This window comes from Phycodurus eques, chromosome 2 (assembly GCF_024500275.1).
Source record: "Phycodurus eques isolate BA_2022a chromosome 2, UOR_Pequ_1.1, whole genome shotgun sequence".
In the NCBI taxonomy this organism is placed as follows: Eukaryota; Metazoa; Chordata; class Actinopteri; order Syngnathiformes; family Syngnathidae; genus Phycodurus; species Phycodurus eques.
Genome location: NC_084526.1, coordinates 13,992,674 through 14,008,141, shown reverse-complemented (window position 1 = coordinate 14,008,141; position 15,468 = coordinate 13,992,674).

The following is a 15,468-nucleotide window of genomic DNA, read 5'->3' as shown; positions in this document are numbered from 1 at the left end:
CCCCTCTCTTCACTCGAGTGTCCAAGACATGCGGCCGCAAGTCCGATGACACGACCACAAAGTCGATCATCGAACTGCGACCTAGGGTGTCCTGGTGCCAAGAGCACGTGTGGACACCATTATGCTTGAACATGGTGTTCGTTATGGACAATCCGTGACGAGCACAGAAGTCCAATAACAGAACACCGCTCGGGTTCTGATCAGGGGGGGGCCGTTCCTCCCAATCACGCCCTTCCAGGTCTCACTGTCATTCCCCACGTGAGCATTGAAGTCCCCCAACAGAACAATGGAGTCCCCAGCGGGAGCGCTCTCCAGCACCCCCTCCCAGGACTCCAAAAAGGGTGGGTACTCTGAACTGCTGTTTGGTGCATAGGCACAAACAACAGTCAGGACCCGTCCCCCCACCCGAAGGCGGAGGGAGGCTACCCTCTCGTCCACCGGGGTGAACCCCAACGTACAGGCGCCGAGCCGGGGGGCAATAAGTATACCCACACCTGCTCGGCGCCTCTCACCGTCGGCAACTCCAGAGTGGAAGAGAGTCCAACCCCTCTCGAGAGGACTGGTACCAGAGCCCAAGCTGTGTGTGGAGGCGAGTCCGACTATATCTAGTCGGAACTTCTCGACCTCACACACCAGCTCGGGCTCCTTCCCTGCCAGAGAGGTGACTTTCCACGTCCCGAGAGCCAGCTTCTGTAGCCGGGGATCGGATCGCCAAGGTCCCCGCCTTCGGCCACCGCCCAGCTCACACTGCACCCGACCCCTATGGCCCCTCCCACAGGTGGTGAGCCCATGGGAAGGGGGACCCACGTTACCCTTTCGGGCTGTGCCCGGCCGGGCCCCATGGGTGCAGGCCCGGCCACCAGGCGCTCGCCTTCGAGACCCGCGTCCAGGAAAGGGAAAACGAAGTCCATTGTTTGTCGTCATCATTGGGGGTCTTTGAGCCGTGCTTTGTCAAAATTAAATTAATTAAAAAAATGTTTTTTTGCAAACCAAAATTCTAAGACTAAAATCTGTTAAAAATGCAGAAATTTATTTGTTTAAACCTTTTTTTAGAGAAAGTAAAGTATCAGGAGCGGGGATAAACCGATCTTAACATCCAAAGTAGAACGTAACAGTTAATCTAAAATTAAATGAAGGTTTTCTTTTTCAATCTTGTGAATAATTTCACACAATATCAAGTGTAACCACAGTCAATACGTTGCAGACAAAAGAAATGACCCACCCACCCTTTACCAGATAGTATAAAATATAATCTGTGACTGCCCGCAAGCTCTGTTCCTTAACATTGTGCCCTTCGATTTGAGACAGCGCCTAAGCAGCGCTATTTATAGCACAATTCAATTTGTTTTAGAAATACATTTATCTCTTTCTCCTTCAAAAGGGAGTGTCTTCATGCATAAAGGTGTCCCCTGGCATCGCCACTCTTCCCTGTCAGCTCTTTCACCACCACCTCCACCACCATGCCTACACTGTACCCTGTTGCCTTGGCAACCTTAACCCCCCCCCCCCCCATCCCCCCAACCACCCCCCTCTCTCTCTCGCTCTCTCTCCCTCTCTGGGGACACAACGGTGACTTGTGTGCTCGCCTCCGAGCAGCCGGAGGACTTTTCGTAGAAAAGGTGCAGATGCTCATCCTTTCCTATACCCGCCTCTAGCTCGACACTCCTACGACAGTGAGATTTCAAATAAGAATCAAAAGTTCCACGGGAAGTGAATAATGTCTTTTTCATGACATGTGGGAAACAAATGCATTAAAAAGAAAGCAGAAGAAAGTTATAAGCTGCTAATGCTACTGAGTATAGTTCTTTCAAGATCAAGAAACTACATTTGGTAACCTAAACTTGAGCCAAAATGGATGCCTCACTATTAGCCAGGAGAATCATGTGATGTCTCCCAGCCAATCATCAAAGATCACGATAGTAATGACCATTCAAATATTGAATGAATATTTAAACAATAGTAAATTACGTATTTCTGGAAGGAGTGGTGGTGGTAGGGGGGGGGGGCATTTATTTGTACGATAATATTTGTGCAATAACACTAAACAATATTTGCAGTGTATTAACAAGTCAAGTGAAAGTGGATTTGAAAAACCAAATAAAAAGGACTAATGCAGAGAAACAGGAAATAAAAGTAAGTGGCGTAACTCCTCGAAATATCGTTGCACACAGCATTGTGGCGCAACCACGTCAGTGTCTACTGGAATGACATACTGCACATCGTTTACAACATGCTGTAAGACTCCACACTTTAATCTAAGAAACTGTTTGGGAGCTGCTGGTTTGGTTAGCAACCGAGTTCAAATGGAAATTTAGTTACGTGAACAGGAAAGGATTTCATTCGATCAATGCAAGAATAATTGCCTGAAGGAATGCACGATGCATTCATTCATTGTACAGAATAGCTCCGTGGATGTGCGCCTCCATGGGAGCTGTCGTTGAGGATGGCTGGCTGCACGTATAATGACGTGTCCCTGTAATGCTTGCAATACGGGTATCCATAATTGCTTGTTGGCCTCCAGTTAATTAAAGATCATTCCCGTCTGTGGGCCGTGACATGTTTTTTTTGGCATTGAGTTTGATGTCAAACCATTTATTTTTCTTTCCGAGACTGCTCTTTTCTCTGATCGCTAGAATTAAAATAAACTCAGATTGAAAGGACAAATACATTTACTTTTACAACTACTGACCTCTACTACTGAAATACAGTGGTATATATTTATCAATTATTCCATCCATCCATCCATTTTCTGAGCCGCTTCTCCTCACTCGGGTCGTGGGCATGCTGGAGCCTATCCCAGCTATCATCGGGCAGGAGGCGGGGTACACCCTGAACTGGTTGCCAGCCAACTGCAGGGCACATCCAAACAAACAACCATTCGTACTCACATTCACACCTACGGGCAATTTAGACTATCCAATTCATGCATGTTTTTGGGATGTGGGAGGAAACCGGAGTGCCCGGAGAAAACCCACGCAGGCACGGGGAGAACATGCAAACTCCACAAAGGCGGGGCCGGGAATTGAACCCCGGTCCTCAGAACTGTGAAGCAGACGCTCTAACCAGTCATCCACCGTGCCGCCTCAATTATTCCTATAAGTTAAAAAAAAACGATTTTGTTTCGACCAGTGGTTCTTAACCTGGGTTCGATCGAACCCCAGGGGTTCAGTGAGGCAGTTGCTGGGGTTTAACGGAGGAATCAACTTGACTGGCTTGACTGCTACTTTACGAGTGGAGGCTGGCTTGACCGCAGTCGAAAATGGCATCTACGAAGAGACACGCTTACGAAGCACAGTTTAAACTGCAAGCTATCAGTTACGTGGAGGAACATGGGAATCTAGCAGCCGCGAGAGAATTCAAGATCAACGAATCCATGGTTTGCAAGTGGAGGAAGCAGGAAAACGAGCTTCGCCAAGTCAAGAAGATCAAGCTGAGTTTCCACGGAAACAAGGCGAGGTGGCCAGAGTTGGAAGACCAACTCGAGCAATGGATTAATGAGCAAAGAACAGCCGGGAGAAGCGTCTCTACAGTCAACATTCGACTGAGTGCAATAACTCAGAGCTTGACGAAGGAACTCCAACCGGTGGACATCGGTGTAAACAGGGCGTTCAAAGTGAAGTTGCGAGCTGCGTCGGAGCGATGGATGACAGATGGCGAACACAGCTTTACTAAGACTAGGAGGCAGCGCCGGGGGAGTTATGCCACAATTTGTAAATGGATTGTGGATGCTTGGGCTAACGTGTCTGCTTGCACTGTTGTTCGAGCTTTCGTAAAAGCCGGCAACGAGATTGACTCCGACAATGACGAGAAGGAATGAACTTGATGGAGAACTTGCCCATTTGACGTCACTACCCAGAACGCACTGCGACGAAAAAACAATGGCGGCCTATGTTGAAATTACGGTTTGAAAAAATATATATTTCTGGAAATGACTAATCGAAAGTTGTATTTTATTGTTACGTTACTCAAGTCGAAAGAGATCATATATGCCGAACATGTCATCGCAATCGGAGTTCACTTTAACAGCAGCGGTTAAATTCTCCCATGTCATTTTTTCCTTTTTTTTGGTAACACCTGCATTAATTGTTCCAAACAGTATTTTTTGTTTTTTTGGTTCGTTTCCCCGTTTTTTGGTTCGTTTCCCGTTCTCAGACATACACAAATATTCACACACACATTCACACCTATGGACAATTTTGTTTTTGGAATGTGGGAGCAAACATGGGAAGAACATGCAACATCCACACACGAAGGCCTGGGCCGAGATTCAAATTTAGTTCCTAATCAGGCCACTATTCAACTGTGCTACCAACAAGAAAATGATTTATTGACAAAAAATGAATACTTTTCTTCAGATTGACTTGTGTAGGACAGAAAGTCCTGCTTTAAACATGTAACAATAAATGCTCTGGTAAATGTGTGTATTTGTATTTCCTGAAAGCTATGCAAAGGGATTTTCCATTTTTAGGTGAGCCCACTAAAATCTGATCTAAATGACAAATAAACTGGCTCGGGATAAAGACTTTGGGAACGAAACTCAAGCAGATGTGAGCATTGTTTCGGCGAGCAGCTGGATGGAGCGACTTACTTACATCGGTCCCAGCAGACTTGAGTTAATGCACGGATCACGGTGTTAATAGCAAAACTCCCCATGGTCATTTTGGGAATATTTCTGAACTTTGCATGGAGCCAAGTGAGGTTAATTGCCTGCTGACTCCATTTTCATACTGCTCACAAGTGTGGCATCAATTTCACGCTTAATTCTTACTAATTAAATATACTAAAAGTAAATAATGCGACTTCGATTTAAACAGGAGGCCCAGGCCTTGGGAAAATTTCCCAGTTGCATTACATGTTCCGTGAGCTTTATATCATTATGTCACCATGCTAAGTATTGTGTAAAGGTTTTAATTCATATCTGTTGTTAAAAGTGAGCCATCGTAAAAGAAACAAATAAACAATCCTGGAGTCTCACGGGGCATCATTTAAAGTGTATTTATATGTGAATAAACACAATCTACAAACCAGAAATGGTCCACCATGCCTTGCCGTAGTGTGGGTTGCCGGACTAACAGGGACTTATTAATGGGTCTGAGGGGTTGATTACTGCTTTTATTATCTATCCATTCATCCATTTTCTATAGCGCTTGTCTTCATTATGGTCGCAGGTGAGCTTGAGCCTATCCCAGCTGAAAAGACTTCAATGGTTTGGACACGTCCAAAGGAGCGATAGTGAGTATATGGGTATAAGGGCGATGAGGATGGAGCTGCCAGGCAAGAGAGGAAGGGGAAGACCAAAGAGAAGGTTTATAGATGTAGTGAGGGAAGACATGAGGGCAGTTGGTGTTAGAGAGGAGGATGCAGGAGATGCAAAAGGATGACGCGCTGTGGCGACACCGAATGGGACAAGCCGAAAGGAAAGGAAGAAGACTGGACTTTGAATTTAGTTCTGATTCTTTAATAGGTAGTCATTTCCAACATCTGAGGCAATATTTGTAAAAACAGTGCACCAAACCTTTTAAGAGTCAGCAAGAGTCTTCAAAGAGCCACTTCCAAAGCACATTGTCCTTGCAGAGTGGAAGTGTAATTTATCAAGGTCGTGATGCACTTTTAAGAGCAAAAAACAAATGTTAAGATGATAACAGTAGAGCAGAAAACACATACTGCACAATGTTCATCCTGAATGGTAGTTTCCTACATGGTGTTAATAGTGACTTCAATGAAGCTACCAGCTACCAGTTTTTTTCTTCTTAAACACAAATGTCTGTCTTTGTTTGACAGAGCAAACTGTTCCATGCTTAACTCTGTGTTCTTATTTTGTTATGGCATGGAAACAGTTAAAGGATTAAGCTGCCATTATTTGGCCTTTGCTAGATTATCAGTCTCGTTTAGAGACAGACAGACTCAAAGTTGTCAGAGTGTGTGTGTTAAGAGAAATTGAAACAGGGACAAATAAGGACTTGTCTCGCAGAGATCCTAGACTGTGACCGAGGTCACGTGCAGAACATTTTGTTTTGTTGACGTTGGCCTTGACAGACAAATCACTGGCGTAACCTAAGAAGATAATGCTGAAGACAAAACTACGACTGGAATATAATTATCTTTATCATGCTAACCCCTTTCATGCACTCCCATCAGCTTTGAAAACAAGATTGACTGAATGGTCCACGCGTCCAAAGATGTGATCCATACCTTATAAGGCATTGTGGTTTACAAAACCAACACTGATCCAACCTCCATATTGCGCTCAAGTGTGGTCCATAACGATTGAAAACGTTCTAGTGAGTCTTCAATTGTAGAGACTGTTAACTAAACCTTTGAACACCATGCTGCGGCATTAAACTATCTACAGAAAAAGACAATCTGCTAATCACACATATGTCCAAAGTCATATTTCATAGTCATCTCTTTCTATAGCACTTGTTCTCATTAGGGTCATGGGTGAGCTGGAGTCTATCTTAGCTGACTTTCGGCATGAGGTGAGGTACACCTTGGACTGGTCGCCAGCTAATCACAGATCACATAAAGACAAATAACCCTCCACACTCACATAATCACACAATTTAGTCTAGTCTTCAATAAACCTAACATCCATGTTTTTGGAATATGAGAGGAAGCTAGAATACCTGTAGAAAACCCACACAAGCATGGTGAGAACATATAAACTGCACAGAGGAGGGCCAGATAAGTGATTCAAACCCAGAACCTCAGAACTGTCAGTTGCTAACCACAAGGCCACCGTGCTGCCTCCCAATAAATTCTCCAAGTCCAATAACACTGCTGAACCTCTAAAATCCTTGCATTCTTCTCCGTTGGGTGACAGCAAACGGTTGAGCGTGTCAACCAGCCAGCGCAGCCGACAGTCGGCCACCTGGATCAGTCAGACGCTTCCGCAAATCCGCTGGCCTGTCACACAATCGCGGCGCTGTTCCCCGGCTGAAAAGTGTGTCCGGCCAGCCGATTAATCAGCTCTTCAGTCAGTCATCCACAGGAGCGATTACATGCTGGGCACATGAGCGAAATGAGAAAACGATGATAGAAGGCGTTTACTTCCGGGAGGAAAAATATTCTCACAGATGTGGAAAAAATGACAAAAGTAGACTAGCTTTACAGCTGGAACCTCCAAAATCAATTTGGAGATCAGGAATCACCATGCAGAATATATGAGAATTCTGAGAAAAATTGATAAACTTTAGTTGGCGTCAAACAAATTTTCATTGCGGGCCACATCATTGTCTTTAAGTAGGTTTTCCTCAGTGGGCAGTTATGACTTTGTAAATCATATAAATGAACAATCACGTCATGATATTATTACGTGTACACAATTGCCCTTGCATTTCAATGTTATTATGCAGTATACAGTGTTCACTGCATATTCGCGACTTAATATTTCAATTCAAATTTTACCTACCCCCTTTTTTTGGGCTCAGCCCAAAACACTGTTAATATAAAACTATGGCTTTGGCACTATCTTGTAGAATTTTGGAGCCAAAGAACTATGTTGAAGTGAGTTGAAAAGCTTCATGTAATGTTTTACCACCATCTTGAGGCATAAATAAGCAATTTCAAACCATTTTTGGGTGTCATTTACTTGCAGATTATTCGTGGTAGGGTTAAATTTAATAAAAATCAGAAGTCATGGAAAATAGTGAAAACCAATTAGTTTATTTGAGGATCTAACAATTGTTCAATTTATGTTAAGAAGCGATTTGTTGTTAAAAAATGCTTGTAATATATGTGAACAGGGAAGAAAAATGTAAATTTTTCGCACCGATTTTATACCAAAATGAAAAGAATAAATCCATTTAGCAAGAAACATGAAGGCACACTATTAGCTTTAGTGTGCTACAGAAATGAATATGGTAGGCAGCATCTGGACTTGAGTTTGACACTTGTGATCTAAAGGATTATGTCTACAGCTTATTTCCCTTTAGTTTTTTTTGTGATTCCACCACAGAAGATACCAGTTTGCCAAAGAGGAAAATGATAGAACATAAAATTGAATGAATAAAATCAATCTGAATAAATCATCTGGCTGCTCAGTACAATATATGCAATGGAATTAACTAAACACAAAAGTGATTTTTTTTACCAATAAGATAGTAACATAAATATCACATGGCTGAAAGCATATTTGCAAAGTGATAGTACTGCAAGCTTGAATAGCTTGTCAACAAACTACCAGCAAGTTTAGGTGTCATTGTCTTGAACTTTACATGCTGACAAGACAACGACAAAGCTGTGTTCTTTCAGTGCTTAGCAACAAGAAAGGTATGGTAATTTTCCTACATAATCGTGCGCTCGACTTTTATGTACAAATTTCCATTGAATTCCATTCATCCATCTATTTTCTATAGCCCTTCTCCTTATTTGGGTCGCAGGTAGGTTGGGTGAAAGTCATCTCAGATGACTTTGGGTGAAAGGCGGCCAGAGGTGGGTAGAATAGCCAAATATTGTACTCAAGTAAGAGTACTGTTACTTTAGAAAAATATGAATGTATAAAAGTAAAAAGTAGTTCTCCGAATATTTACTTGAGTAAGAGTAAGAAAGTACTCAGTCAAAAACCTACTCAAGCAAATAGTAACTCATGAGTAACTTCTGATTAAAACAATAAAAATCAGAGCATGAACGTAAAATCCATTTTTTAAAATACTAATATGTGGGAATCCACGTACACCTGCCACTATTTCAATTTTAAACTGCCCACAAACCAAGAACACATGCATTGGGCCCTACAGAACCATATAGACAAACAACTGTTCATACTCAGTCACACCGATGCATATTTTTGATTCTTAAATAAACTTAATATGCATCTTTTTGGAATGTAGGAGGAAAAGCATGCAACCAACATACAAACTACACACAGGAATGGCTGATGCCAAGATTCGAACCTCAAACTTCAGAACTGTGAGGTAGACGTGTTAAAGAGTTGTTTTATTTTAATTTTATAAAGGTTAACTTATTTTGACACTTGTACGACATCTTAAGACTAATAAAATGTTCATAAAAACTGTAGTTAACAAAGGTTTTATGATGGAGACTGTCGAATATAAAGCAGCTTTACCCAACTTCCAGTCTTTCCAGTGAAATGCATGAGGAAAGAACATAGTTCCCCCCGTGGAGTTGCTATTATTTAATATGCGCGGGTCAAGATCAAATGTCAGTCAGGCCACATTGGGCCTAGTTAAATGTTAAAGGCATTAAACTCCAGAGAAGCAATAAGACCTGTCAAGCACTGGCAGACATCCACTGACGCTATTGCAACAGGGAAGGTCCGGAGGCTGTTTCCCTTATTGTAAGTGTGACGTCAAGGGGAAGCAGCGGCCTCACAATTTATCTCATGGGAAACAAGGGAAATTCAATTAATTTGTTCCAGGCACAAACTCTTGCCATCATAAAAACTTTATTATAACTGTATGTACAACGTCTTAGTTTTATAAATAGAAGTTAAACTACAGTCATGCTCAAAAACATTGGCACTCCTGGGGTGCCGATGATTTTAGACATGACTGCATAAAAAGAAACACAACACTTTTTTTCCTGACTGTCTGACATAAAGTCAGACTAAACTTTTTCTGTTTTAAATAAATTAGGAGTACCAAAATTATTTCTATTTGCTAAATACCAGAGTAAAAAAAGAAGGTTTTTTTTTTTTTTAGACAATAATATACAGGTATGTAATTGACAATACAGTCATGGCTAAAAACAATGGCACCGCTGGGGGGAATGCATTATGTATGTGGCAACGGACCATCCAACCTCAACATTCCCCGGACTCACGGCTGAGGTGTCCTTGAGCAAGACACCAATACCCTGAACTGCTCCCTGGGCACTTAAGTAGCCCCCTGCTCCAATGTGTGCCAATGTGTGTTTGCTGTGTCCATACCTGTGTTGGGTTAAATACGGAGCAAAAGATGATGATTCGTCTTCTTTTTCTTCTTCTTGACATTCAATCAGTTGTATTGGTCACGTTGTAGAGCATGCCCTGATCCATTTCCGTGTCACAGTCAGTTCAATTTCTGCTTCTTTGGTCATCATCATCAACATCATTATAGGTCTACTACTGTTCCGTGGTGGTGGCGCCACAACTACAACAAAAACAAAAAACATCTCATGAAATTTGAACAGATTGTCCTACATGATGATGGTTTGAGCTCGAAATTACACTTGACTTTTGGGCTGTTCGTTTTTGGAGGTCCCCTGTATGGAATTCTGCGCCCCACCAAACAACAGGGATTAGAGGAGTGAAAGTGTGTTGAAAAGTGAATTATTATTAATGTAGTGGATCAATTGTCCATGATGTCAGCCTTCTTTAGGAGTCTCATGTGGATGAGGTCAACATGCTCAAGGCTAAATGGGGAGTAGATTCTGGCTTGTGGCTGCATGCTGTGTGCATAATCGTTTGACTTTATACCAAGAGGGTGGGGAGATGTTTACCCTGATTGACTGGCCACAACACTAATGAACTGCAGGACTGCAGTGATCCAATATAAGCGATGTAGCGAAAAAAACTTTATCTCAGTATGATACCTTGCAATCAACTACAAACAATAATCCTAAAGTGCTAAAGCTACTGCCACTGCGACCCGACCTCGGATAAGCGGAAGAAAATGGATGGATGGATGGATGGATGATCAAACTTTTGATGCCTTGTTGCTAAAATGGACGAGTTTCCAGGCGTGTGTAGGCCCCCAAAAGGCTGGAATAATGAAAACAAACAGCGATTCCATGCTAATTATTAAATCAACACCTCTCTGATGCTGTCAATCAAAAGTGAGCATCATTATCTTTGCAAAGGCAGAGTTTTTTTGATACAGCTCTTGTATTGTATCTACAGCATAGGCCATACTGGGGTGCACAAAGGAGCACAGGGCATCATTAGTGGCACTTTACATTCAGGCCACGCACCACTTGTCCTCGCTTCTGGGGGGTGCAGACTGCATCTAAGGAGGAGGAGCAGGGAAGACTCGCGGTCAGATTTTTACCCAGCTGCTCATCAGACCATCACACAACACATTATTTTCTATACTTCTTCATTTACAATAAAATCCCCACAGCTATAGCAATGCTTTCCTTTAATGTTATTTCCCTGGCGAAACAACTGTATGCATAAACGTGACAATTTCATCTCATAATGTCCACTGTGTCAATTTTCCAACGAACAGTGGTGATCTTTACAGTTCTCCTCAGTTGCTTTGGCTCAATGATTGAAACTCGGATCCACTTGATTTTTATCATCACGTTCAGAGCACATCAGAAGTCTTCTGTGGAGATTGAGTAAGTTTTCCATTTGAATCTTGTGTGGTTGTAATTAGTGTTTTTTCTTTGTTACGTTGAAGGTGGTTTTCCAGATTTATTATTGTGCTAAAAATGTGTTTATCTTAGCTGTTGTAGTAGGAACTCTGTTATTTTTGATAATATGCAATCAGGCTGTTGTTTAGCATTATAGAGTTGGTTCCTAAGTGGGTCTGTCGGATTTATTGCATCATCTTCTCTAAGTTGTTTGATTTTCATCTCCTATAAAACAGTATGTATAAACAGTCCTATCCTATTCACTTTCAAATTTTTGTTCTTGTTTTTTCATGTAGGAATAGTATGAAATGATTTTCCCTCTAATTACAGCTTTCCCTATTTCCCAAAGTAAGGATGGAAAAAGAGTTGTGAATGATTATTCATATCTAGAAAATCTGTCCATTCTTTCCTTACAAATATATTGAACTCTGGATCTTTCAGTAGAGAAGTATGAAAGTGCCAGGTCAGAGAACCCCGCTTTGTGAAGGAGCCCTGCATGTCTGACAATGCAGTTCCTGTCTCCAGCAACATGGAAGAATGGATGGCTGTATATATATATATATAATATATATATAATATATATATATATATATATATATATATATATATATATATATATAGATATATATATATATATATATATATAGATATATAGATATAGATATAGATATATAGATATAGATATAGATATATATATATAGATATAGATATATATATATATATAGATATATATATATATATATATATATATATATATATATATATAGATATATATATATATATATCTATATATATATATATATATATATATAGATATATATATATATATAGATCTATATATATATATATATATATATATATATAGATATATATATATATATATAGATATATATATATATATATAGATATATATATATATAGATATATATATATAATGGATTATAATAATATTGAATAAATAAAATACCTGTCTCATTTATGATGAACACAGGCCTAGTACTATTTGGTACTTGGAGAGCTAAGTATTCTTTTAGGTTGGTGCTTGGCGTAAAAAGTTCGGGAACCAGTCTGGAATAATATACACAGTATTTCCTGGAGGAATGTCACACTACCTGGCGCTTGGGCCCTAATTGTTAATAATTACAAATAATTATATTGGCATATAATGTTTCATATTAGCATTGGTCATAAAATTCATTCAAGCGTGTAAAAACTCCCACTGCCTCAGACACAAACCATAACTAAGAGAAAAGCTATTGGCAACAAGATTATTTTTGATTGCAGACTGCTCATGGTATTTGTATGACACTGACTATGAGGCTCTGCAAGTGTGTCATTTAAGATAAATGCATTATAATAATAATTAAGAATGTTTTTTAGAATTCCTTCACTTAGGAGACGCAAATGTTCCTATAAGGAAATGTATTCTGGCTTGTTTAGTACCAACATAATAGAGCCTGTCCTTGCATTAACACACAACATGAGAAAAGAAGAGACGAGGCCTCGGCCACAGCACAATAGGCTGTGACAACATGGAATTACAGCCTCCGTATTAGCCTTTTTATTTCCCCGCTGCTCGGAATGGTGTTGACGCATGGGCGGTGCTATATAGTTGGAATAATCGCCGGCTCTCACACGAGGATGCCATGGCAACTTGTGGACGAACGTGTCCTGCTGCTACAAAGAAGAAAAACGAGAGCCCTCAGTGGGGCGCGGAGCGCCGTCAAGGCTATAAAAATAAATAAATAAATAAAAACAATACACCAAAATCCCTCCTTGCTAGTTTAGCGACTAATCCATTCAACCACACCCTGGACTGGGTCCCAGTCAATTGCAGGGCACATATTGACAAACAACCATTCACACTCACACGTAAGGCTTCTTTAAGGGCGGTGACCGCGCTGACGTCATTGCGGCTATCCCGCGCGCAGTTTTGAAAATTTGCTGCAGTTTTCTTCCAAGTCAAGGGTGTCGCTACAGCTGATGTTGGTTAGGACAACACAGGGTGGAGTTTCCTCTGCATTTTATGGCCATTTCAGGTAGCCATTTTTTAGTTTCCTTTCGGAACAAGGAACAAAGCAACAACAATGGCGACCGTGGAACAGTGTCTACTTGAACAAATGGACCAAGATGGCCAGATGATACGTTTAATTAGACTGCAAAATAGATCAAGAAGGCGGCGGCGTCGGTCGTATGTGGAACCAAGGGGAACGCTGAATACGTCATCACAGCATGTGACTAAAACGGACCAATCAGGAGAGATGATCTCCGTGGCGTTCCAAGCGCGGCAACAATTTGTGCCATGTGCGCGTCAAGTGCTGCATAGGGGCCGCGCGGCCCAAGGTGTCAGCCACGTGATGCAATGCGGGCGTATAAAGAGGCCTTTAGAGCTGGGCGATATTTTGTTTGCGCATCGTCACATCGCTGGGTCTGCTGCTGCTTGGTGTACTTGTAAGATGCAGTGAATCAGCTGCAATATTAAAAGTGACCAGTAGAGGGAAGTGTTTGGACATGCTAATAAGATTAGCACCCGTGTTACAGTAAATTATAACGTTTCAAACAACACAGAGAGCAGCCCACAGTGTTGTATACTTATCGCCTTGTGTGATAACAATGAAAGAGGATGCGGACAACAATGTACACCTGCTGCATTTCCTATTTCATTCTTCAGAATCCTTGAACAGTCACCTTGTCGTGGTGGAGGGGTTTGTGTGTCCCAGTGATCCTAGGAGCTAAGTTGTCTGGGGTTTTATGCCCCTGGCAGGGTAACCCATGACAAACAGGTCCTAGGAGAGGGACCAGACAAAGCACAGCTCAAAGACCCCTAATGATGACGACAAACAATGGACTTCATTTTCCCTTGCCCGGACGCGGGTCACCGGGGCCCCCCACTGGAGCCAGGCCTGGTGGTGGGGCTCGAAGGCGAGCGCCTGGTGGCCGGGCCTGCACCCATGGGGCCCGGCCGGGCACAGCCCGAAAGGGTAACGTGGGTCCCCCTTCCCATGGGCTCACCACCTGTGGGAGGGGCCATAGGGGTCGCTACAGAAGCTGGCTCTAGGGACGTGGAATGTCATCTCTCTGGCAGGGAAGGAGCCCGAGCTGGTGTGTGAGGTCGAGAAGTTCCGACTAGATATAGTCGGACTCGCCTCCACACACAGCTTGGGCTCTGGTACCAGTCCTCTCGAGAGGGGTTGGACTCTCTTCCACTCTGGACTTGCCCACGGTGAGAGGCGCCGAGCAGGTGTGGGTATACTTATTGCCCCCCGGCTCGGCGCCTGTACGTTGGGGTTCACCCCGGTGGACGAGAGGGTAGCCTCCCTCCGCCTTCGGGTGGGGGGACGGGTCCTGACTGTTGTTTGTGCCTATGCACCAAACAGCAGTTCAGAGTACCCACCCTTTTTGGAGTCCTTGGAGGGGGTGCTGGAGAGCGCATTGTTCTTTTGGGGGACTTCAATGCTCACGTGGGCAATGACAGTGAGACCTGGAAGGGCGTGATTGGGAGGAACGGCCCCCCCGATCAGAACCCGAGTGGTGTTCTGTTATTGGACTTCTGTGCTCGTCATGGATTGTCCATAACGAACACCATGTTCAAGCATAAGGGTGTCCACACGTGCAGTTGGCACCAGGACACCCTAGGTCGCAGTTCGATGATCGACTTTGTGGTCGTGTCATCGGACTTGCGGCCACATTTCTTGGACACTCGGGTGAAGAGAGGGGCGGAGCTGTCAACTGATCACCACCTTGTGGTGAGTTGGCTCCGATGGTGGGGGAAGATGCCGGTCTGACGTGGCAGGCCCAAACGTATTGTGAGGGTCTGCTGGGAACTTCTGGCAGAATCCCCTGTCAGAAGGAGTTTCAACTCCCACCTCCGACAGAACTTTGCTCATGTTCCGGGGGAGGCTGGGGACATCGAGTCCGAGTGGACCATGTTCCACGCCTCCATTGCTGAGGCGGCCGACCGGAGCTGTGGCCGTAAGGTGGTCGGTGCCTGTCGTGGCGGCAATCCCCAAACCCATTGGTGGACACCAACGGTGAGGGATGCCGTCAAGCTGAAGAAAGAGTCCTATTGGGCCTTTTTGGCCTGTGGGACTCCTGATGCAGCTGATGGGTACCGGCTGGCCAAGCGGAATGCAGCTCTGGTGGTCGCTGAAGCAAAAACTCGGGTATGGGAGG